General features: G+C 44.3%; 2 pseudogenes; both read left to right on the top strand.

Moving 5' to 3' along the window:
* The first annotated feature begins 704 nt into the window (after nucleotides 1-704).
* On the top strand, nucleotides 705-1,268 carry LOC100407328 (ADP-ribosylation factor-like protein 8B pseudogene; annotated as a pseudogene).
* Nucleotides 1,269-10,265: 8,997 nt separating this feature from the next.
* On the top strand, nucleotides 10,266-12,211 carry LOC100406970 (SAGA-associated factor 29 pseudogene; annotated as a pseudogene).
* Nucleotides 12,212-24,093: the final 11,882 nt, after the last annotated feature.

Raw genomic sequence — 24,093 nt, 5'->3', positions numbered from 1 at the left:
CCTGGGTGACAGAGTGAGACCCTGTCTCAAAACAAAACAAAAAACCTTTCGGTAGTTTCCAGTTTCTCATTATGCCTAATTCCTAAAATAATATCCGAATTCCTTACCAAGCCCCACTGTGATATGGCTCTTGCTCAATTACTGTCCCTGACTGGTACTCCAGTCATGAGGCTCTCTTGTTGTTGCTTGAATGAATATATAGTCAGCCCTTGATATCCACCAGGGACTGATTCTAGTGCCTCCATGTTTCCAAAATATGTGGATGCTGAAATCCCTTATGTAGAATAGTGCAATATTTGCATATAACTGACACACATCTTTCTGTATACAGGCATACCTTGTTTTATTGCATTTCACTTTATTGCACTTTGTAGAGTTTGTTTGTGTGTTTGTTTGACATAGGGTCTTGCTCTGTCACCCAGGCAGAAGCACAGTGGTGCAAACACAACTCAGTGCAGCCTTTGCCTCCTGGGCTCAAGTGATCCTCCCAGCTCAGCCTCCCCAGTAGGTTGGACTACAGATGCATGCCACTACGCCTGGCTAATTTTTTAATTTTTTTTTTGTAGAGACAGAGTCTCACTTTGTTGCCTAGACTGGTCTTGAATTCCTGGGCTCAAGCGATCCTCCTGCCTCAGCCTTCCAAAGTGCTGGGATTACCGGCATGAGTCATCATGCTCAGCCTGTAGATTTTATAATTTTAACAAATTGGGGCGCTCATCTCTCACCTGCTGGACTGGCTCCATTCACTCTTCTGGAAGGAGGAGATGGAGCTGAGGCTTGTGGGACTGCAGTACTTGGGCAGGACCAACTTCATCAATGTCATCGTGTCAGGTCAATTCCGTGAAGCTCTGATACCCACAGTGGGCTTCAACATGAGGAAGGTAACTAAAGGTAATGTCTCAATAAAGATCTGGGGCAGAGGAGAACAAAACCCAATTTCAAAGCACATGGGAGTGGTATTGCAGAGGAGTCAAGGCTATTTATTGTTTACATGATAGATGCTGCAGATCGTGAAAAGATAGAAGCTTCCCTAAATGAGCTACATAATCTTCTAGATAAACTACAGTTGCAAGGAATTCCAGTGCTAGTGCTTGGAGACAAGAGAGATCTTCCTAATGCCTTGGATGAGAAACAGCTAATCAAAAAGAATCCATCTGCTATTCAGAATAGAGAAATTTGCTGCTACTCAATTTCTTGCAAAAAAAAGGGTAATATAGCTATCACACTTCAATGGCTTATTCAGCATTCAAAATCTAGAAGCTGAAGCATCTCCTGAAGTCTTCCATTCCTTCTTGGCTATAATCCTAGAATTATTGTCCGTTCCTTTGATGTAATTCCTAGAATACTGTCCTTCTTAAACCCAAGGAATTGCCTTTTTCAGAGTTTGTTTCTCATGTGCACTGCTGAAGATGAGTATCCCTAATCCTTCATAAAGAATAGCTAGAGTCGTCATTATAAAGTCAGCACACGCAGAAAGGTTAAACATGCCTTAAACCATGTGTAGAACTTCAAAAAAAAAAAAAGAGCAAAAAAATCTGGACACAGTGGCTCACAGCTGTAATCCCAGCACTTTGGTAGGTTGAGGCAGGCAGATCCCAAGGTCAGGAGTTCGAGACTAGTCTGGTCATCATAGTGAAACCCCGTCTCTACTAAAAGTACAAAAATTAGCTGGACATGGTGGCATGCACCTGTAATGCCAGTTACTCAGGAGGCTGAGGCAGGAGAATTGCTTGAACCTGGGAGGCAGGGGTTGTGTTGAGCTGAGATCTCGCCACTGCACTACAGCCCGGGCAACAGAGTGAGATTTAAAAAACAAAAACAAAGAAAAAACACACACACAATTTTGACCATCTTAAATCAAGAAAATTGCACATTTTCATTCTGGTCTTTCTGGGTCAGATTTTTATATTGGTTTTCAGTAAATGTCCATCTGTAGTATTTCACTACTATAGAGTCCAGTAGCTTAATACTAACATTGACTTGATACAGCATGAAGTTTCTAATGCCACACACAGTATTTAGAAAACCTTTAGGTCTGAACGACTCATGTGGGATATATGTAAACATAATGTTTATCACATAGATGCATGTGAAATGTATAATTACATCTTAGGAACCAAAATGGTCTGCAGAAAGCGAGCCGAGGCGCCAGATCAGTGTTGGTTCTTTACACTGGTCAGATTCTACCTGATAAATGTGAAAGGTATTCTGCTTTCTGAGAATTCTTTATCACCTGATGGCAGTTGGGATCTGGGAGAACTAAAGCATGCTGTTTTGTATCTGTCCAGGTCATTATTTCCATCTTTTGTTTTTTGTTCCTGGCTCAGCATACTTTTTTAAGGTGTTGAGAATTGAAGATTTTCTCAAAGCTTTCATGAATTTAGAGTATTCCACCTAACATAATGAAACCTGTTAAGAATGTCAGACTTTGTTCAAACATCTGTTCGTTCCATCTCCAATCATTAAATCAGTACTGCTGCATGACCTTCTAACTTGTGACTTTTTATATCCAATCACGAAGCTGACAGTCAGCACAAAAGATGCTTATAAACAAATACACATTTTTTAGTCTTCTCTCTCATTGATGTAAGGTTTGGCACTCTTTGGACTGGTGCCATTAGATATCTTTTTTTTTTTTTTTTGATGGCGTCTCACTCTGTTGCCCAGGCTAGAGTACAGTGGCCCAACCTCAGCTCACTGCAACCTCTGCCTCCTGGGTTCAAGTGATTCTCCTGCCCCAGTCTCCTGAGTAGCTGGACTACAGGCATGCACCACCACACTCAGCTAATTTTTGTATTTTTAGTAGAGATGGGGTTTCATCATGTTGGCCAAGGTGGTCTTGAACTCTTGACCTTGTGATCCACTCACCTCAGCCTCCCAAAGTGCTGGGATTACAGGCGTGAGCCACTGCACCCAGTCTAGACATCGTGATTATTGTGGCAACTCTAGACTTGCCTGCTTTATCTAATATAAACATGCTCAACGTCCACAGGTTGTTGAACAATCAGTCACACAGAGAACTGAGGAACTGACACTGTTTGTTTGCTTCTGTGATACAGAGATGTCTAAAAACTTCAAATGAACACATTTTGTAGTTTAGTGACTTCTGTATACATAAAGGGACATAGTAATTCTGATTCATTTGTAAATTATTATTTATATAGACCACCGCAGTAGATAAAATTCTATGGTACACCTGCTTTTATGTTGCCTCACATTGTGTGTGATTTTGTTTCTTTTGTTAAGCAGTACTTATGTAGACTACTGAGGGAATCTGTGGGGATCGCTCCCGTGTGAGGCCCCTGGGAAATGGGCCTCGCCATACGGTGAGCTTGAGCCCAGACACAGACACCTGGTTGGGGGAGTCGAGCTGAGGGAAAGCAGGAACCGAGAGAGGGACTATGTTATTCTAAATAATTAACAGACATTACTTTATGGATATGAGGACTTGGGAGGCAATGTGTCCACTTTCAGTTTCTTATGGTTTATTGCTTGATTGTGTTCATTTTGGACCCTAGTTACCTTCATTGTAAAATATTAACTTAAGTATTTACACTTGATAACTTACCAACTTACTGGGTATAACTGTAACTTACTTACCACAGCTTACAGGGAGTAACTGTAACTTACTTACCATAGCTTACAGGGCGTGACTATAGCTTACTTACATTGATCTATTGGGCGTAACCTACTTACTGAAAGTAACCTACTTACTGGGCGTAACCTACTTAATGGGATTAACTTACTGGGCGTAACTTAGTGGGCGTAACTTGCTTACTGTAACTTAAGTACTTTGATCTGGTGTAAACAACCTTGACTTCAGAAAAGTATATAAGGAAACATACTGCAAAAATAAAATTGCTGCTTGGACATAGCCTAAGCCAGCCCTCCAGACTCCGCTTTTCTATTTTCTTTCACTTCCGCGCACTCTCTCCCTCAGGTTGAATGAGACATCTATGTTGGCGGTCTCGGGGACTCCTGCAGGTCGGTAGTCCCCCGGCAGACGTGCAGGACCACAACATACTACATTTCCAAATGTGTTGAGCACTCAGGGTGTAGTCAACAGTAAGTTCTTTTAATGAATATCAGTGTTAATTTATAGAGTGCCATGGCCTTAAAAATATTCTGTAGAATACACTGCACTGTGTTGCACAGACCCTACTTGCTTTTCTCCATTCATTATTATTATTATTTTGAGACAGAGTTTCACTCTTGTCCTGAATCTGGGCTTTTAAAGTTCTCTTCTTTTTTTTTGGAAATGGAGTCTCACTCTGTCACCCAGGCTGGAGTGCAGTGACGTGATCTTGGCTCGCTGCAACCTCTGCCTCCTGGGTTCAAGCAATTTTCTGCCTCAGCCTCCTGAGGCTGGGATTACAGGTGCGTGCCACCACGCCCAGCTAATTTTTGTATTTTTAGTAGAGATGGTGTTTCTCCATGTTGGTCAGGCTGGTCCTGAACTCCTGACCTCATGATCCACCCACCACAGCCTCCCAAAGTGCTGGGATTACAGGTGAGAGCTACCACGCCCAGCCCTAAAGTTCTCTTCTTATTCTTTGAAGCATGTTGCATACTTCACTGCTGGGATGGATGGCTCTGTAAATGAAGGTATATTTAAACTTGTTTCTATGGTTCAACACCATTAATGGTCAGTGTGAACCACTGCAAAGAATGTGGCAACTTGCTTGTGCCTAAAAGGAGGAATTGGAACTAGAATGTGTGATTCTGTGGAGACTGCATAGGTTTGTCAATTGATCTACAGGTAAACCTCAATGTTTTTGTGTGTCTATACATTGCTCTCAGCATTCCAAGACATCCAGATGCTATTACCAACACTTTCCTGTGCATTAACCTCTGGACATGAATACTTTTAACAGTTACTGAACTATGTAAATATTTAGGTGGATGCATTTTTGTCTGTTTACTGCTCTTTTCAGCTTTATTCAATAAACTTGGCAATTTTAACTTAAAATGTGCATCATGATGGAAGAGGCAGACTTTTTTGGAAGGGGATAGTAAGTTTCCTAGAGGAGGGTCTATAGACCATGCATGAGAAATCAGCTCAGTCCTCAAAGAATTGGGTCTGTGGGCTACTTAAAATAGAAATAAATTTTTAAAATACCCAAAAACAAAAAAATAGAAGGTTTGTGATGTGACAGAAAGAACCAAATTGTGGAATATTTGAAGAGATTTATTCTAAGCCAAACATTAGTGACCATGGTCTGAGGCACAGTCTCAAATGGTCCTAAGAATATGTGTCCAAGATGGTAGGGTTACACCTTGGTTTTATACATTTTAGGGAGATGTAAGACATCAATATCTGTGAGGTATACATTGGTTCGATGGGAAAGGTGAGATAACTTGAAGGGGACGTGTGGTGGGGGCTTATAGGTCATAGGTGAATTTGGAGATTTTCTGATTGACAATTGGTTGAGAGAATTATTATCTAAAAACCTGGAATCATTGGAAAGGAGTGTCTGAGTCACAATAAGAAGTTGTGGAGACCAAGGTTCTTATTATGTAAGTTTCATAGGTGGCTGCCCTTAGAGGCAGTAGATGGCAAATATTTCCTATTCAGACCTTTAAAAGGTGTTAGACTCTCAGCTAATCTCTTCAGGATTGGGAGGGCTTGGAAGGGGAAAGATATGGTTGTGTAAAAAAGATTCTTTTTTGGTTTTTTATTGTTTGTTTGTTTGTTTAGAGACAGGATCTTGCCCTGTTGCCCAGGCTGGAATGCATTGGTGTGATCATGGCTCACTGCAGCCTCAACTTCCTGGACTCAAGTGATCTTCCCACCTCAGCCTCCTGAGTAGCTGGGACTATAGGTGTGTACCACCTTGCTCAGCTAATTTTTTTTGAAGCAATGGGGTCTCCCTATGTCACCCAGGCTGGTACCCAACTCCTGGACTCAAGCAATTTGCCCTTGTGGGCCTCCCAAAGTGCTGGGATTACAGGTGTGAGCCACCATGCCCCGCCTCAGAGATTCTTTACACATGCAAATTTACCCCCATAAAAGATGGCTTTGCAGGACCATTTCAAAATATGGCAAAAAGAATTTTGGGATAAAATTTTTTATTTATTCCTTTATCTGTCATGTGATGTTATGCCAGAGTCAGGTTGGAAAGTAAGCCACATTATATAGGGTTAAATAAAACTCATCTGATGAGACTTTATTTTTTGTAGGGCATGACTCCCCAGGTCCCTTAAGATAGGAATTTGGGCAAGAGAGAAAAAATATCAGAGTGTGGTCCTCAGTGGAAACTATGCCTGAAGCAAGTTTATCAGCGCCATTTTACCAACATCATGTGCTCACTTTGTGCCTCTATGTCACATTTTGGTAATTCTTGCAGTGTTTCACAATTTTTTGTTATTATTACGTCTGTTACGGTGATCTGTGATCAGTAATCTTTGTCATTATTACTGTGATTGTTTGCGGGTGCCACAAACCACACCCATGTAAGACAGTGAACTTCATCCACAAATCTTGTGTGCGTTCTGACTGCTCTACTCCTTGAGCTTCCCTATTCCCTGAGACATAACAATAGTGAAATTAGGCCAGTGAATAACCTACAATGATCTCTAAGTATTCAGTATTCAAGTGAAAAGAAGAATCAAACAATGGTGCAAACCTGATTGTTGCTTTATTTTTATTCATTATTTATTTGAGATGGAGTCTCCCTCTACTGCCCAGACTGGCGGGTAGTAGTGTGATCTCAACTCACTGCAACCTCCACTCCTGGGTTCAAGAGATTCTGCTGGCTCAGCCTCCCAAATTGCTGGGATTACAGGTGTGTGCCATGACATCCAGCTAACTTTTTTGTATTTCTAGTAGAGACGAGGTTTCATCATGTGGGCCAGGCTGGTCTTGAACTCCTGATCTCAAGTGATCAGCCCACCTCAGCCTCCCAAAGTGCTGATATTGCAGGTGTGAGCCACGGTGCCCAGCCAATTGTTCCTTATTTTTAAAAATAGCCATAGCCACCCTAACCCTTAGCAACAACCACCCTGATCAATGAGACTTTAAGTTGAAGCCAGTGCTCATTGACCATTCCGAAAATCCTAGGGGCCTTAAGAATTATGCCAAATATATTCTGCATGTGCTTTCTAAATGGAACAAGGCCTAGAAGACAGCACATCTATTTATAGCATAGTTTACTGAGTAGTTTGAGCTCACTGTTGGGACCCACTACTCAGAAAGATTTCTTTCAAAATGTGACTGCTCATTTACAATGTACCTGGTCACCCAGGAACTCTGGCAGAGATGTATGAGGCGATTGATGTTTATGAGAGATGGGAAAGTTCTTCTTCAAAATTTATAACTTAGACTACATTATAAGAAGTTACAATCTCTTGCTCTATGGCCATTATTCGCTATTAGCATAAACATATACCCATGTATATATAGTCTCTAAATCAGCTACTTCTTAAATCAGCTAGCTTGACTCACTCCGGCATGTCTGAACAGGACTGGGCAAGCCCGAAACCCTGGTGTATGCCATTCTTTATTTGGAAACCCTCCTGACCTTCTCCTGACTAGCTTCCTCTTTTTCCTTGTCTTCTTTCTCGTCTTCTTTCCCCTTATCTATTCAGTAAATTTCCAAGTTCTTTAGCCAATCGGGTCAATCATAGAATGTGAGGTCCCATTCCAGCCAATGGAAACTAGACACAGTAGTAGGGCAATTGCATCAGGTTTTGAAAATTATAAATGCCCTGTCTCCTTGTTCATGTGTGCTCTTGTGGCAAGACTGCTGGCGAGTTGCACCCTTTCTGCAGGAAGTAAACTACCCTTGCTGAGTGATCCATTGTCTCTGTGTGGATATTTCCTGACATTATAAACCCATTTCCAACAATGTTGTTTTCATGTCTGCTAATACAACAACCATTCTGTAACCCATGGATCAAGAAGTGATTTTGACTTTCTTTTTTTTTTTGAGACAGAGTCTGACTCTGAGTCTGCTTCCTGGTCTGGTATACAGTGGCATGATCTCAGCTCACTGCAGCCTCTGCCCCCCAGGCTGAAGCCATCCTCCCACCTGAGCCTCCTGAGTAGCTAAGACCACAGTCACGCGCCACCATACTTGGCTAATTTTTGTTATCTTGTTGTTGTTGTTGTTGTTTGTAGAGATGGTGGTGGAGGTAGGGGTGGGGAGATGTCTCGCTTTGTTGCCCAGGCAGGTCTTGAACTCCTGAGCTTAATTGATCCACCTACCTAGGCTTCCCAGGGTGCTGGATTACAGGCATGAGCCACCGCACCCAGCCTGACTTTCAAGTCTTATTACCTAAGAAATACATTTCATAAGGCTATAGGTGCCATAGATAGTGATTCCTCTGATAGATCTGTATTTTGTTTTTGTTTTGTTCAGTGTTTCTGAATCAGAGTCTTCTCTGTAGCCCAGGCTGGTGTGCAGTGGTGCAATCTCAGCTCACTGCAACCTCTACCTTCCAGGTTCAGATGATTCTCTTGCCTCAGCCTTCCAAGTAGCTGGGATTACAGGTATGTGCCACCATGCCTAGCTAATTTTTTTATTTTTAACAGAGATGGGATTTCCCCATATTGGCCAGGCTGATCTTGAACTTCTGACTTCAGGTGATCCACCCACCTCAGCCTCCCACAGTGCTGGGATTACAGGTGTGAGCCACTGAATCTGGCCAGATCTGGGAAAAAAGGAAATCTGAAAACTTCAGGAAAGGTATTCACCATTCTAGATACCATTAAGATCATTTGTCGTCATTCATGGGAGGAGGTCAAAATATCAATATAAACAGTAGTTTTGGAAGAGGTTGAATTCAACCCTCATGGATGATTTTTTGGTTAATTTTATGTGTAAAGTCATGGATAATTTTGAGGGGTTCAAGATTTCAGTGGAGGAAGTAACTGCAGATGTGGTACAAATAGCAAGAGAACTAGAACTAAAAGTATACCCTGAGATGCAGCTGAATTGCTGAAATCTCATGGTAAAACTTGAACAGATGAGGAGTTGCTTCTTATGAATGAGCAAAGAAAGCCGTTTCTTCCTCTTCCTCCCAGGTTCAAGATTCTCCCACCACAGCCTCCTGGGTAGCTGGGACTACAGATGTGCACCACCATGCCCAGCTAATTTTTTTGCATTTTTCAGTAGAGACAGGATTTCACCATGTTTGCCAGGCTGGTCTTGAACTCCTGACCTCAAGTGATCTGCCCACCTCAGCCTCCCAAAATGCTGGGATTACAGGCATGAGCTACTGTGCCAGGCCAAAAAATGGTTTTTTTTTAAAGACAGAATCTACTCCTGGTGAGGATACTGAGAACAATGGCAATGAAGAATTTAAAATATTACACACACTTAGTTGATAAATAACCAACGAGGTTTGAGAAGATTGACTCCATTTTTCCTTTTTCCTTGTTTTTTGTTTTTGAGACAGAATCTCTTACTCTGTTACCCTGACTGGAGTGCAATGGCATGAACACAGCTCACTGTAGCCTTGACCTCCCAGGCTCTAGTGATCCTACTGCCTCAGCCTCCCCCACAGCTGCGACCACAGGCACACACCACTACACTCAACTAATGTAAAACAATTTTTTTGTAGAGACAGGGTCTCACCATGTTGCCTACACTGGTTTCCAACTCCTGGGCTCAAGTGATCCTCCTGCCTCAACCTCCCAAAGTGCTTGGATTTTATATATATACCACATTTTATTTATCCACTCATCGATTGATGGGCGTTTAGTCTGATTCCATATTTTTGCAATTGCAAATTGTGCTGCTGTAAGCATACATGTGCAAGTATCATTTTCCTATAATGACTTCTTTCCCCCTGGGTAGTGGAATCAGAAAGACTTCTCTGATTTATATTCCCAGGCTGGGCTAAGTGCCCCCTCCATGGTGCCTCTTGGACATCCCTCACTATCACAAGAATGAAGCTCCTCTGACTCAGCCCCTCTGTCTTTGATTAGTCCTTCCAGTGCTAACAGCATAAACTTTGGAACTAAAAACCACATGGGTTTAAGCCCAGCTTCTGCTACTTTCAAGTAGCTCTGGGTCCTTGGGTCAACACATACTAGGCCCTCCAAAAACTCTAGTTCCTTGTATTCTTTCCTTCTGGTTTCTTGGAAGGTGCCCTGAAGTCTTAGCTTGTGCTAGAACCCTGGGTTGTCCTCATGTCCTGCATGGCTCATGTCCTCATGTGCCACAGCCTTCTAGGGTGTGGCAGGCACATTTTCGTTGCTTGACCTGTCTTCCTACGGGAAATCATTCCTTCTCTCCCCAGTCCAGCTCAGTCCCTGTGGTATGGGTCTTGGCAGAAGACTCAAGACTGGCCAGTCCAAGGTCTGTATTCCTTTGGCGCCAATGATTGGTCCAAGGATAGGCTTGTGAGTTAGTAAGACCCTTCATATTTATTATATGAACATTAGAAGAAAGACGGTCTCTCTCTCTTTTCCTTCTCTCCTGCCATCTTTTTTTCTTTCTGTCTCATTATAAGATACACAGCAGGCTGGGCAGGGTGGTGGCTCACACCTGTAATCCCAGCACTTTGGGAGGCCAACGTGAGTGGATCACGAGGCCAGGAGTTTGAGACCAGCCTAGCCAAAGTGGTGAAACCTTATCTCTAATAAAAGTACAAAAATTAGCTGGGCATGGTGGCAGGCACCTGTAATCCCAGCTACTCGGGAGGCTGAGGCAGGAGAATTGCTTGAGCCCAGGAGGTGGAGGTTGCAGTGAGCCGAGATTACACCATTGCACTCTCAGCCTGGGCAACAGAGCAAGACTCTGTCTCAAAAAAAAAAAAACAAAAAGATACACAGCAGTGATGGCTTGTCTTGGCACAACAGCAGCCCTCTTGCTACCCGTTTGAGAATGAAGCCAAACAGAGTCAAATAAATCCTGAAAGATGGAAAGAAAGAGAGTTCTGATGCTCTCCTTGATCCAGACATGTCTGAATCCCTTTGGACTACTTTCTTTAAGCTGGCCTGGGTTAGATTTCTGGCATTTACAACCACAAGAATTCTGACCAATTCATGGGTTCACTTTAATATGTTCACAGGCCTGGCATGGTGGCTCCCACCTGTAACCCTACTACTCTAGAGGCCAACAGGAGTTTGAGACCAGCTTGGGCCACACAGCCATATCTAAAAATAAATACATGTTTTAAAAAGGCGCGACTATGCTCATAAAAGGAAAAAAGCATGTGTGGTTCTTGACGTGCCGCCAATCTTCGGACGGAGGTCCCTGACCATCCGCAGGCTCTGAAAAAGCGTTGGACAAATCACCTGCTCCTCTCATTGAAGCTTCCAGCCCGACGAGCTTGTTTTGTCCGAGACTCGGCACCCCTGTAGACCACGGCCCTCGTGTCTGACGATTCCCGCATTGCAGAGCTTCTCACAGAGCTCCATCAGCTGATCAGGCAAACCCAGGAAGAGCGTTCACAGAGCGAACACAACTTAGTGAACATCCAGAAGACCCATGAGCAGATGCAGACAGACAACAAGATGCGTGGCCTCCATACAACCACCAAGGCCGATGCAGAGGCTGAGTGCAACATCCTTCGGAAAGCTCGGGACAAGATCACAGAAATCAAGTCTCTGTTGGAGGAGAGGCAGATTGTTGCCAAGATCGCTGGTCTCTAGTGATCGATGATTCGAAGCCGCCCTGGAAGACGATGCGTGGAGGGGTGCTGATGACCTTGCTGCAGCAGTCAGCCATGATGACGCTGCCCCTGTGGATCCGGAAGCCTGGTGACAAGCCCCTACCCCTCTGTGGGGCCATCCCCACCTCAGGGGACTACGTGGCCAGACCCGGAGACAAGGTGGCTGCCCCGGTGAAGGCCATGGATGGGGACGAGCAGTGGATCCTGGCTGAGGTGGTCAGTTACAGCCACACCACCAAGTATGAGGTAGATGACATCGATGAAGAAGGCAAAGAGAGACATGCCCTGAGCCGACGCTGGGTCATCCCGCTGCCTCAGTGGAAGGCCAGCCCTGAGACAGACCTCGAGGCCTTGTTCCAGAAGGAGCAGCTCGTGCTGGCCCTGTATCCCCAGACCATCTGCTTCTACTGCGCCCTGATCCATGTGCCCCCACAGCAGTCCCAGGATGACTACTCAGTCCTGTCTGAAGACACCTTCTATGCAGATGGCTATCCCCCTCCCTTCAATGTGGCCCAGAGGTATGTGGTGGCTTGCAAGGAGCCCAAGAAAAAGTGAAGCTGTTGGACATACTCGCCATCCCCCAAAGACACAGGGCAGGACAGCAGAGGATGTGCTGGGATTAAACAAACATTCTCCCTCAGAAAAAAAAAAAAAGCAAATAGGATGGGTGGATCTAAGGTGGCCTGAAGATAAACAGGTGATACACCCACCCTGGCCTCCCAAAGTGCTGGGATTATGGGCATGAGCCAGCATGCCTGGCCACTAAGCAATTTTGAGGTGGATTTTTATTAGATATAGTTAAAATCATCCTGAACTTGCTGTCCAGTCCTCTCTCCCTTATCCCTGTAATTTTGGCAAGGGATGGGGATGAAGGTGGGACAATGTCTACCTCACCCTCACCCCATTCCCTGTCCTTCACCCTTCACCCTTGAGCCCAAGGAACAGCTTATTTCTGACAGTTACACTTAGTCCTCAGATGTTACATTTTCTTGCAAGCCCCTTCTAGGCACATTCCTGATTCCTTTATTCATCCAAGTACCCCTAACATTTAGCATGTTCTACTGAGGTTTTGGAGTTAGAGAGGGGGAAGTTCAGCACAGTATAGGCACCAATTTAAAAGTATAGGGCCAGGCATGGTGGCTCATGCCTGTAATCCCAACACGTTGGGAGGCTGAGGTGGAAGGATCACTGGAACCCAGCAGTTCGAGACCAGCTTGGGCAACATAGTAAAACTCCATCTCTACAAAAAAAATTTAATAAGTCATCCAGGCGTGGTGGCCCATGCCTGTACTCAAGCTACTCAGGAGTCTGGGTGGGGGGATAGCTTGGGCCTAGTTTCAGGCTGCAGTGAGCTATAATCATGTCACTGCACTTCGGCCTAGGTGACAGAGACTCCATCTCAACCAAAACAAATCAAAGTATAAGTAAGATTATCACTGTCCTGGCTGTGCACAGTGGCTCACACTTGCAATCCCAGCCCTTTGGGAGGCTGAGGGAGGCAGATCACCTGAGGTCAAGAGTTTGAGACCGGCCTGACCAATATGGTGAAACTCCATCTCTCCTAAAATACAAAAATTAGCCAGGCGTGGTGGCGCATGCGTGTAATCCTAGCTACTCAGGAGGCTGAGGCAGGAAAAATGCTTGAACCTGGGAGGCAGAGGTTGCAGTGAGCTGAGATAGTGCCATTGCACTCCAGCCTGGGCAACAAGAGCGAAACTCTGTCTCAAACAAAACAAAACATATCACTCTCCTAAAATTTCATGGACCATTACTGCCAAGAGGAGTTTCTCTGTGGCCTTATACTCCTTGGGAATCAGCTTGCTCTCATGTCTCCCAGCCTGTCTTTAGCTTCATTCTACTTTCTAGTAGTCTATTCCAAAACATCTCTTCTCTCTAATGGGAAATATTTTCTTCTCTATACTAGACCCCTGGCTAAACTTCAGGCTGAGGCTGACTCAGAGAACACTTATTAAAGTGCCCTTCTAAACAAATGACTAAGTATACCAAGTCTTTGTCCTTAAGCCCCATAAAGAAGGAGCAGAAACTTGAAAATACAGGGCTTTTTTTTCTTTAACAAGATTAAATTCTTAGACTGGTCTTCCTTTCTCACCAGTTTTTGTAAGCTAAAGAGAACAGAATAATAGGGCTGGGCTCAGTGGTCTTGAACTCCTGGCCTCTGGTAATCCACCTGCATTGGCCTCCAAAAGTGCTGAGATTACAGGCATACTGGGAGGCTGATACGGGCAGATTACCGGAGGCCAGGAGTTCAAGACCAGCCTGGCCAACATGGCAAAACCCCATCTCTAATAAAAATATGAAAATTAGAGTCAGAAATTGCTTTGTGTGTGTGTGCTTTACATGTATAAAGCAGTTTTGGGCTGGGCATGTTGGCTTACACCTGTAATCCTAGCACTTTGGGAGGCTGAGGTGGTGGATCACCTGAGGTCAGGAGTTCAAGACCATCCTGGCTAACATGGTGAAATACAGTCTCTACTAAAAACACAAAAATTAGCCAGGTGTGGTAGCACACACCTATAGTTATAGCAACTAGGGAGGCTGAGGCAGGAGGATTGCTTGAACTGGGAGGTGGAGGTTGCAGTGAGCCTAGATTAAGCCACTGCAGTCCAGCCTGGGCAATAGAACAAGACCTTGCCCACCCCCCACAAAAAAGGCAGTTGTGAGGTATAATTCACGTAACTTTTAAAGTTTACACTTCAGTGGCTTTTCTTTTTCTTTCTTTTTTCTTTGAGATAGGGTCTTTGTTGACCAGGCTGGAGTACAGTGATGCAATCATGACTCATTGAAGACTCAGCCTCCTGGGCTCTAGGGATCCTCCCGCTTCAGCCTCCTGAGTAGCCAAGGACTACAGGTGTGCGCCACTATGCCCAGTTAATTTTTTTTTTTAAGTAGAGACAAAGTCTCACTATGTTGCCCAGGCTGGTTTTGAACTTCTAGGCTCAAATGAGCCTTCTGCCTCGGCCTCCCAAAGTGCTGGGATTACAGGCATGAACCACTGCAACCTTACCGGTTTTTAGTATATTCACTGACAAAGTTGTGCAACTACCACCACTAATTTCACCACCTCAAAAAGAAACCCCATAACCACTAGCAGTCACTTCCTATTCCTCCCCACCAACCCCTGCAACCACTACTCTTAACAAGGGAACTTAGGGGAAAATCTCCAGTCTTTCACAAGTAAGTGTGATGTTAGCTGGGGATTTTTGTAGACATCCTTTAATCCTTTATGAGGTTGAGAAGGTCCCTTTTCTCCCTAGTTTGTTGAATGTTTTTATCCTGTTAGATTTTGTCGAATGTTTTTAGCCATCTATTGAAGGGGTGGTTTTTTATTCTTTATTCAATTAATATAGTGTATTACATTGATTGCTGGGTAAATATCAACATAGTGGTTTTAACACACTCTTTGAAATCATATTTGTTTGTAAGCTCAGGTGAGCCAAATTTTAGGAGCATTTAATAGCTGGCAATCCAGCTTACACAACTCTAGGCTTGTTTAATTAGGTTAACAGATATTTTTTTCTCTACCAAGTTTTTCTTTTTCTTTTCCAGAGACAGTCTCACTCTGTCACCTAGGCTAGAGTGCAGTGGCACCATCTCGGCCCACTGCAACCTCTGCCACCCAGGTTCAAGCAATTCTCCTGCTTCAGCCTCCCAAGTAGCTGGGATTACAGGTGTGTGCCACCACATCCAGCTAATTTCTGTATTTTTTTAGTAGAGACGGGGTTTCACCATGTTGTCCAGGCTGGTCCTGGACACCTGGCCTCAAGTGATCCATCTGCCTTGGCTGCCCAAAGTGCTGGGATTACAACTGTGAGCCATAGTGCCTGGCCACTACCAAGTTTTTCTGAAGAAGAAAATTCACTGTTAGTGAAGTGATTCAGGACATGCCACCCCAAAATATGCCACTTTGGCATATTATTTTGAGCTGAAGGTGCTTGAGAAACAGCAGGTGCAGGAAGAGCCCTCTGAACTTCATGTTTTTACCTAAAAGCAGATCATAAAATTTCCCATGAGAAAGGTGCCCTCTCTGTACCAGGAAGAGAAGAACATTTCCATCACCAGAGACTGGGGATTGATGGTGCAGTGGGCCTGTACAAACGACCTACTCAACCCCATGTATTTCCTAGTCATTGTCCCACAGTTAACTGCCTTTAGCCCAAGCCTCTTTGTCTGGTCACATCCCCACAATTTGTCATTCTTCTTTCTTTTTTCTTTTTTTGAGACGGAGTCTCTCACTGTTGCCCAGGCTGGAGTGCAGTGGCACAGTCTTGGTTCACTGCAATCTCTGTCTCCCATGTTCAAGTGATTTCCCTGCCTCAGCCTCCTTAGTAGGTGGGACTACAGGCACCTGCCACCGCGCCCGGCTAATTTTTGTATTTTTAGTAGAGATAGGATTTCCCCATGTTGGCCAGGCTGGTCTTGAACTCCTGACCTCAGGTGATCCACCCATCTTGGTCTCCCAAAGTGCTAGGATTACAGGCGTGAGCCACCACACCCGGCCTGTCATTCTTTTGTTGTTGCTGTTCTCTTTATAGGCGGCTCAGACTGTAGTTCACATCACCCACCAATTTATTATTCTTTATGTAAAAAGGTAGGTAAGCTTTTGGGCCTGATTACTTCTTTGGGTTTTCACTTTCTTTCTGACTCCTGTGTATACATAAATATTTTAAAAATTCATATGCCTTTCTTGTGTTACTCTATTTTATGTCTGTTTGGGATTAATACTTAGGCCTGCCATAGAACCTAAGAGGGTAGAAGGAAGTTTATTCTCCCCTACAGGAGCATATACAGTATGATGCAAAAATGAGATACTAGGCTTTTCAGGAACTGTCTCTGTTAATCTCTCTGCAGCTGAAAAAAGCTACAACACACACGATGACATGTTGTTCTGGGCTGTGGCCTAACTGGTCAAAATGGGTCTTAATGCAAGGTCTACTGACTCCTCAGGGCTTCTGTAGTCAGCAAAGCCACTGTGGAATTGATCACTGGTCTCTATCGGGCAGGAGTGTCCTCTCTTGACAAGAAAACAAAATAAGGTTAGAATAGAGGTAATGATCTGTAGGCGTCTACCTTCTCTTTCTTCCTACCACCCCATCCCACCTCTTGTTCTCCTTTCTGGAACTTTCTGCCCTGAGAGGAGAAGTTGCTGCCACAGATCTTGCTCCGGATGGAGAGAGTTGTGCATTCAGCTTGCCCAACTACCATTTTGAGGACATCTTCTAGTTTTGTGTCCAGCATTCCTTCCTTGGAGGAACTTCCCCCACCCCCACCCCATGTGACACTCACAGGGCTGCCAATCACCTCTCTGACCACAGGAGTGACTCAATCCTGGGTCAGCTGGACTTTCTCGGGACTTTGGAACCGTGGAGACTCTCAGGGATGGAAGGAAGTGGGAGCTGAGTCATTTGATGCGTTTCCTCTAAAGCAGTTCTTCTCATAAGGGGGTCCCTGGACCTGCAGCAACAGCATCTGGGAACTTGTTAGAAATACAGATTTCCAGGCCCCACCTCACACCTGCTGAATTAGAAACTCTGGGGATAGGCCCCAGCAATCTGTGTTTTAAAAGCCCCTGCAGGTGGTTCTGCTGCATACTAGGATAACCCAAAGTTTCTCTAAGTGAGATTCCCAGAGCTTCTTACCGGCATCTTTTTTTTTTTTTTTTTTTTTTTTTGAGACAGAGTCTTGCTCTGTTCCCAGGCGCCAAGCTGGAGTGCAGTGGCGCGATCTCAGCTCACTGCAACCTCCGCCTCCAGGTTCAAGCAATTCTCCTGCCTCAGCCTCCCAAGTAGCTGGGAATACAGGCATGCGCCACCACGCCCAACTAATTTTTGTGTGTTTTAGTAGAGATGAGAATTCACCATGTTGGCCAGGATGGTCTCGATCTCCTGACCTAGTGATCCCCCCGCCTCGGCCTCCCAGCTTACCTGCATCTTATCCTTTCTGTGGCCTTGGCTGTTGAGATCCTCCTTAGATTCTTTGGTCTTCCCAATGTCCTGCTAGTAAATTATTTGTTTTGTTTGAGCAAGTCAGAGTTGCTTTCTGTTGCTTAAAACCTAGAGACCCTGACTACTGGTCCTCCCATCTATTCATATCTACACAGACCCTTCTTGAACCATGGGCCTTCCTGCTGTGTGTAGGCTGCAATGGTTCCACTTCACCCTGGTCTTTGCATTTTGCTTCAATGCCAAACCATATTAACTCCAAAGCAGAGCCCAGCAGGGCTTCTGTCCTGCCTATTTATTCAGTTGCCTCCCCAGTAATGCAGGTCTTTATAAGAACATCTCCTATTCCTCCATTTATTTGACTCCTTTCTTTTTTCATCTTAGCTCCCAACCTCCTTTTTTTTGTTTTAAACTATTAACAACAGCCCAATGACATAATGAAGTTATTTTTCATATATGAGTTAAGGAACAGAATAAACTGCTTTAGTAAAAAGACTCAAAAATACAGAATAAATTTATTTACTTATTTATTACTGATACAGGATCTCATTCTGTCTTCCATGCTGGAGTACCATGGTGTGGTCATAGCTCACTGTAACCTCAAACTCCTGGGTTTAAGGAATCCTCCTGCCTCAGCCTCCTGAGTAGCTAGGACTGTAGGTGCTCACCACCATGACTGGATCATGTCTCAGTGCAGCCTCAACCTCCCAGGCTCAAGTGATTCTCCCATCTCAGCCTCTCGAGTAGCTGGGATTACTGGCATGGGCCACCATGCCCAGCTACTTTAGGGTCTCACTATGTTGCCCAGGCTGGTCTTGAACATTTGGGCTCATGTGATCCTCCTGCCTCCACTTCCCAAAGTGTTGGGATTATAGGCATGAGCCACCACAGCCCAGCTAAATTTATTTTGAATCTCTTGTTTTACAGGTTTTGTTTGTTTTTCTCCTTTTGTCTTTTGTTGTTGTTTTATCTCTTTAAGCATATGGGTGGTTCAGGATGAGTGCAGAGGTACATAAGGGGCTCTGCTCCAGGGAGTCATTTGGGGATACGGGTTCCTTCTATCTTGTTGCTCTGCGGTCTCCAAGGACATCATTGAAGCATCTGTATCCTAGCCTATAGGAAGTCAGGGAAAGAGGAAGTAAATGGCTAACAATTTTATTTTAGGAAATGATGTAGAAGTGATGATCATGTCAATCTATACATTTTCCGGTGGTGAGTACTTAGTTACATGGTCACACCCAGATAGCTGCCATGGCAACAGTGACCATGAACTGTGATCTGGATCTGGGCAGCCATATACCCTGCTATATCTTGGGGTGAAAGTTATTTTATTACTAGAAGAAAGGGAGAAATAATGGATAATGGAGGTAATTAGCAATCTTTTCATGCTTTCTAACTCTGAGCCTTGTATCCAAGTGTTAAAAGGTTAAATGCCTTCACAGGGGCTAGGCAGGTGATTGACTGAGCAATCTAAAAGGAGTGAGGTGACTGTGACAAAATAGGAAGCACTGTGTCCTGTCTAAAGGGGTTAACAGCTAGTTGATCCCTTCCCGTTCTTCCTGAACAGAACTCCAAGTTTGTTTGAGTGCTCAGCCTTGGAGCACAAATCACACTTTTCAATATCAATCATGAAATTCTGTTTTTAGTGTCTTCAGCCTCCCCTGTGTCTGGGAATGTCCATATGACTCAGCCAGTGGGAGAGTTAGGGAAGTCTAATGGGGGACTTCTAGGAAAGCTTTTGCTTTCCTAGTAGAGTCAGCCATGACTGGGGTGTCCCCATACCTGTTCTTCCTGCTTTGAATGTGGGTGAGATGCCTGGAGCTGGGGGAACCATCTTATGACCATGGGGTGGCAAGCAAGAAGGGAAAGCCAAAAGAACTGTGGTGATACTGAGCTAGAAAGAACTAGGGCCATGCCAGGCGCGGTGCCTCACGCCTGTAATCCCAGCACTTTGGGAGGCCGAGGTAGGCTGATCACGAGGTCAAGAGATCAAGACCATCCTAGCCAATATGGTGAAACCCCATCTCTACTAAAAATACAAAAATTAGCTGGGCATGGTGGTGCGTGCTTGTAGTCCCAGCTACTCAGGAGTCTGAGGCAGGAGAATCGCTTGAACCCGGGAGGTGGAGGTTGCAGTGAGCCAAGATTGCGCCACTGGACTCCAGCCTGGTGACAGAGAAAGACTCCAACTCAAAAAAAAAAAAAAAAGGAAAAAGAAACAACAAATGAACTAGGGCAGAATCTGCCTGCCTCCAGGCACTTATTATGTGAGTAAGACAAAAAACCAAAACACCTGTTTGTTTAATGCAACTTAATATTGGCTTATCTGAACTTCATGGCCGTTCAAAACTGATTTAATCCTTCCAGAATTTTTTTCAAGTTTCGTTTATTTATTAATCAATGTAGTTGCCAACACATTACATCAACATGATTTCATGTATTTACAGGAGAAATATTTCCTGATTAAATGGAAAATTGTGCAGATGACTTCAGCAAGATCTTCATTCGAAAGCAGCTTTAATAGTGAGGCATTTCATTTACAAATCTGGACCTTCTTTCTTCAGTTTGCTATAATCCACATTCACTGAGTAGAACTTTGATGGATCATTGGGACCCAGTTTGTTCCAGGGCTCTGGGTTATTCTTTCTTTCTTTTTTTTTGTTTGAGACTTGAGTCTCACTCTGTCATTCAGACTGGAGCATAGTGCCGAGATCTCAACTCACTGCAACCTGCACCTCCAGAGTTCAAGTGCTTCTCTTGCCTCAGCCTCCTGAGTAGCTGGGATTACAGGTGCACACCACCACATCCAGCTAATTTTTTGTATTTTTAGTAGAGACAGGATTTCATCATGTTGGCCAGGCTGGTCTCGAACTCCTGGCCTCATGTGATCTGCTCACCTTGGTCTCCCAAAGTGCTGGGTTTACAAGTATGAGCCACCACACCTGGCCTCTGGGCAATTCTTTTTGTTTCAACTAACATTTGGATTGAACAGTGCCAGACTCAAGATATACAGTGCTGCTCTAATACCTCCAACTCCAATAAATACAAAGAAGGGATCAAGCGCAGGTATTCTAGGCCTGACTGAGGATCTGCTGGTGCTTGTTTGCAGCAGAGGTCTCCAATTTGAAAGGAGACAACCAGCCTAGCTATCAGGCCCTGGACTAAGTAGTATGTGCTCCAGTTATTTTGACATGTATGTTAACTTTGTGTAAAGATACAATGCATACACTGCTTTGTAACATTAAAAAAAAAGTACTGGCCATGTGCAGTGGCTCACGCCTGTAATCCCAGCACTTTGGGAGGCTGAAGCAGGCAGATCACGAGGTCAGGAGTTTGAGACCAGCCTGGCCAAGAGACCAGCCTGGCCAGTACAGTCAAACCCGTCTCTACTAAAAATACAAAAATTAGCCGGGCATGGTGGCAGGTGCCTGTAATCCCAGCTACTCAGGAGGCTGAGGCAGGAGAACTGCCTGAACACAGGAGGCAGAGGTTGCAGTGAGCCGAGATGGCACCATTGCACTCCAGCCTGGGCAACAGAACAAGACTCTGACTTAAAAAAAAAAAATACCATAGTGTAAGCATCTTTCCCTGCCATCTAATATTGTTTAAATATTAAATTTTTCATTTTAATAACTGCAGAATATCCACTGTATGTCTTAGCAGCTCATCAGTCCTTTATCATTGGACACTCAAGTAGTTTACAGTTTAGTTGTTTTTATTTTTGCTTCTGAGAGGGCAGTTTGCTATTATAACCAATGCTATAATGGACTACCTTTTAACTATGCTGCTTTTTTTTTTTTTTTTTTTTTGAGACACAGTCTCACTCTGTCACCTAGGCTGGAGTGCAGTGGTATGATCTCGGCTCACTGCAACCTCCTTCTCCCGGGTTCAAGTGATTCTCATGCCTCAGCCTCCCTTGTAGATGGGATTACAAGCACGTGCCACCATGTCCAGCTAATTTTTTGATTTTTAGTAGAGATGGCGTTTTGCCATGTTGACCAGGCTGGTCTTGAATGCCTGACCTCAGGTAATCAATCCGCCTTGACCTCCCAAAGTGACGGGATTACAGACATGAGCCACCGTACCTGGCCTTAACTAAGCTTCTTAGTATACTCTTGTAATTACATTCTTGATTATTTTCTTAACTTTCCAGAAGTGAAATGGCTGGGTCAAAAAACAATAAATAGCAATCTCTTTTAAGTTAAATGATACACTTGCTTTTGTTTCTGTTTCTGCTACCTTGAGTAACTAACCACTCATTTATTCATCATCATTCACTTAACAAGCACAAGAAGCACAAAGTAAAATGTGGTCCTTGTCTTCAAGGGGCTCATAATGGAATGGCAGAGGCAGGCAGGGCAACAGGTAATGAGAAGGAGTGACAGTGTGATAGACAGCTTTTGACAAGGTTCCCAGTGATCCTTGCCTCCTGGTATTCATGCCCTTGTGTAATTCCCTACCCATGAATATGGGCTGGACCTAGTGAATTGCTTTTGATGAATGGAATATGACAAAAGTGATAGGATGTCACTTCTGTGATTAGGTTACAAAGAACTGTGATTTCCATCTTGCTAGTTCTCTCTCTCTCTCTCTCTCTCTTTCTTGCCCTCTCATTTGCTTGGTCTGAGGAAGCCAGCTGCCACACCTACTTGATGGAGAGGCTACATGGCAGGGAACCCAGGGAGGCCTCCCGCCAGCAGCTCTTGAGGAACTGAGGCCTCAGTCCAACAGTCTGTGAGGAACTGAATTCTACCAACAATCATGTGAGCTAGGAAGCAGATCTTTTCCACTGAGCCTTCGCTGACCAAGGACTTAGCTAAGCCATGTCTGGATGCCTGATCCATTAAAACTGAGAGAATGAATGGGTATAGGTCTTGTTATGTGGCAAGAGATGACTAATACACAAATGGAGTGGTACAAATGAGTGTGTGATAGGTACAGGCATGAAGGTGAAGCATGAAACCACCACAGTGGGGAAGGACCACAACTGGTAGGAGTTTTGAGTGGAGGGCAGGCTTTGCATTGCATTTTGCAGACTGAGAAGGTATTACTTAGGGGAAGACAGAAGAGAAGAAGTTTCCAGAACAATCAAGCTCTGAGACCATTTCCCTCACCTGTGTTATCAGATCACTTGTTGTACCCTTGGCTAGAAGTAAATTCACTGTGAAGTTAGCAGAGTTTAAGTCCCAGGGCCCCTCACCTGCACAAACTACTTTTAAAACCCAAGAAGAGTCCTAGTAATGTGGTGTTTATAATTCGGCATTCTTTTTCTTTTCCTTTTATTTTATTTTTTTTGAGACGAAGTTTTGCTCTTGTTGCCTAGGCTGGAGTGCTATGGCACAGTCTCGGCTCACCACAACCTCCACCTCCCAGGTTCAAGCGATTCTCCTGCCTCTGCCTCCTGAATAGCTGGAATTACAGGCATGCACCATCATGCCCAGCTAATTTTTATATTTTTAGTAGAGACAGGGTTTCAACATCTTGGCCAGGCCGTTCTTGAACACCTGACCTTGTGATCCACCCATCTCGGCCTCCCAAAGTGCTGGGATTATAGGCGTGAGGCTCCTTCATCAATGGACTTGCCAAGACCCTTTTAATACTCTACCCCTTGCCCCTCTCAACACTCTACCCCTCGCCCCTCTCAATCTATAGCATATACTTACCTGTTAATATTTGGCTCTTCCAATAAAAAATTAAAACCAAAAAAATATATATATATTTGGCTCTACCTCCTCAAATAACTGCTTCTCAGCAGCTTACTCAGCAGGTTACTTTCTTAACCTAGACAATCCAAGTTCTGGAGTTTTCCCTATGGGCCCTTAATCATCTTTATTGCTGTTTTTGAAAGTTTTTCCTTAAGTGGTAGCTTCCAGAATGGGTGTGTTTTTCTCAAGGCAAGCCTGGCTCCCGACCAAATGGCATTCGAGCAGGGAGGGCCACATGGGGCCTTCAGAACAGCCTCCCACTCCCAACTTCAGAATGACAAATGTTTGTCGGATCAAAAGAGTGAGTGGAAGGGGAGAAAGTAGAAGGGGCAATAGGAGAGGGGGCGCCTTGCCACTTCCTCAGAGATGGGACCCCTCTTTTAAGATGCTGTTGGCAGTATTTCAAGCTGGTGATGGGCCCAAGAGGAAAGGAAACTGACATCATTCATACGTACTCTGTGCCAGGCACATGGGCTTGCCAGACACTATATCATGGAATCCTTGCTACATACCTGAAAGAGAGAGACTCACCATTTTATTTTATTTATTTATTTATTTTTGAGACAGAGTCTTGGTCTGTTGCCCAGGCTGGAGTGCAGTGGCACGATCTCAGCTCACTGCAATCTCCACCTCCTGGGTTCAATTGATTCTCCTGCCTTAGCCTCCCAAATATCTGGGATTATAGGCATGTGCCATCATGCCTGGCTAATTAAAAAAAAAAAAAATTTGGTTGAGATAGAAGGCTTCACCATGTTGGTCAGGCTGGTCCCAAACTCCTGACCTCAAGTGATCTGCTTGCCTTGGCC

The sequence above is a fragment of the Callithrix jacchus genome, chromosome 7, assembly GCF_049354715.1.
Source record: "Callithrix jacchus isolate 240 chromosome 7, calJac240_pri, whole genome shotgun sequence".
In the NCBI taxonomy this organism is placed as follows: Eukaryota; Metazoa; Chordata; class Mammalia; order Primates; family Cebidae; genus Callithrix; species Callithrix jacchus.
The sequence above is the reverse complement of the archived record's forward strand: the minus strand, read 5'-3'. Positions and strand labels throughout refer to the sequence as shown.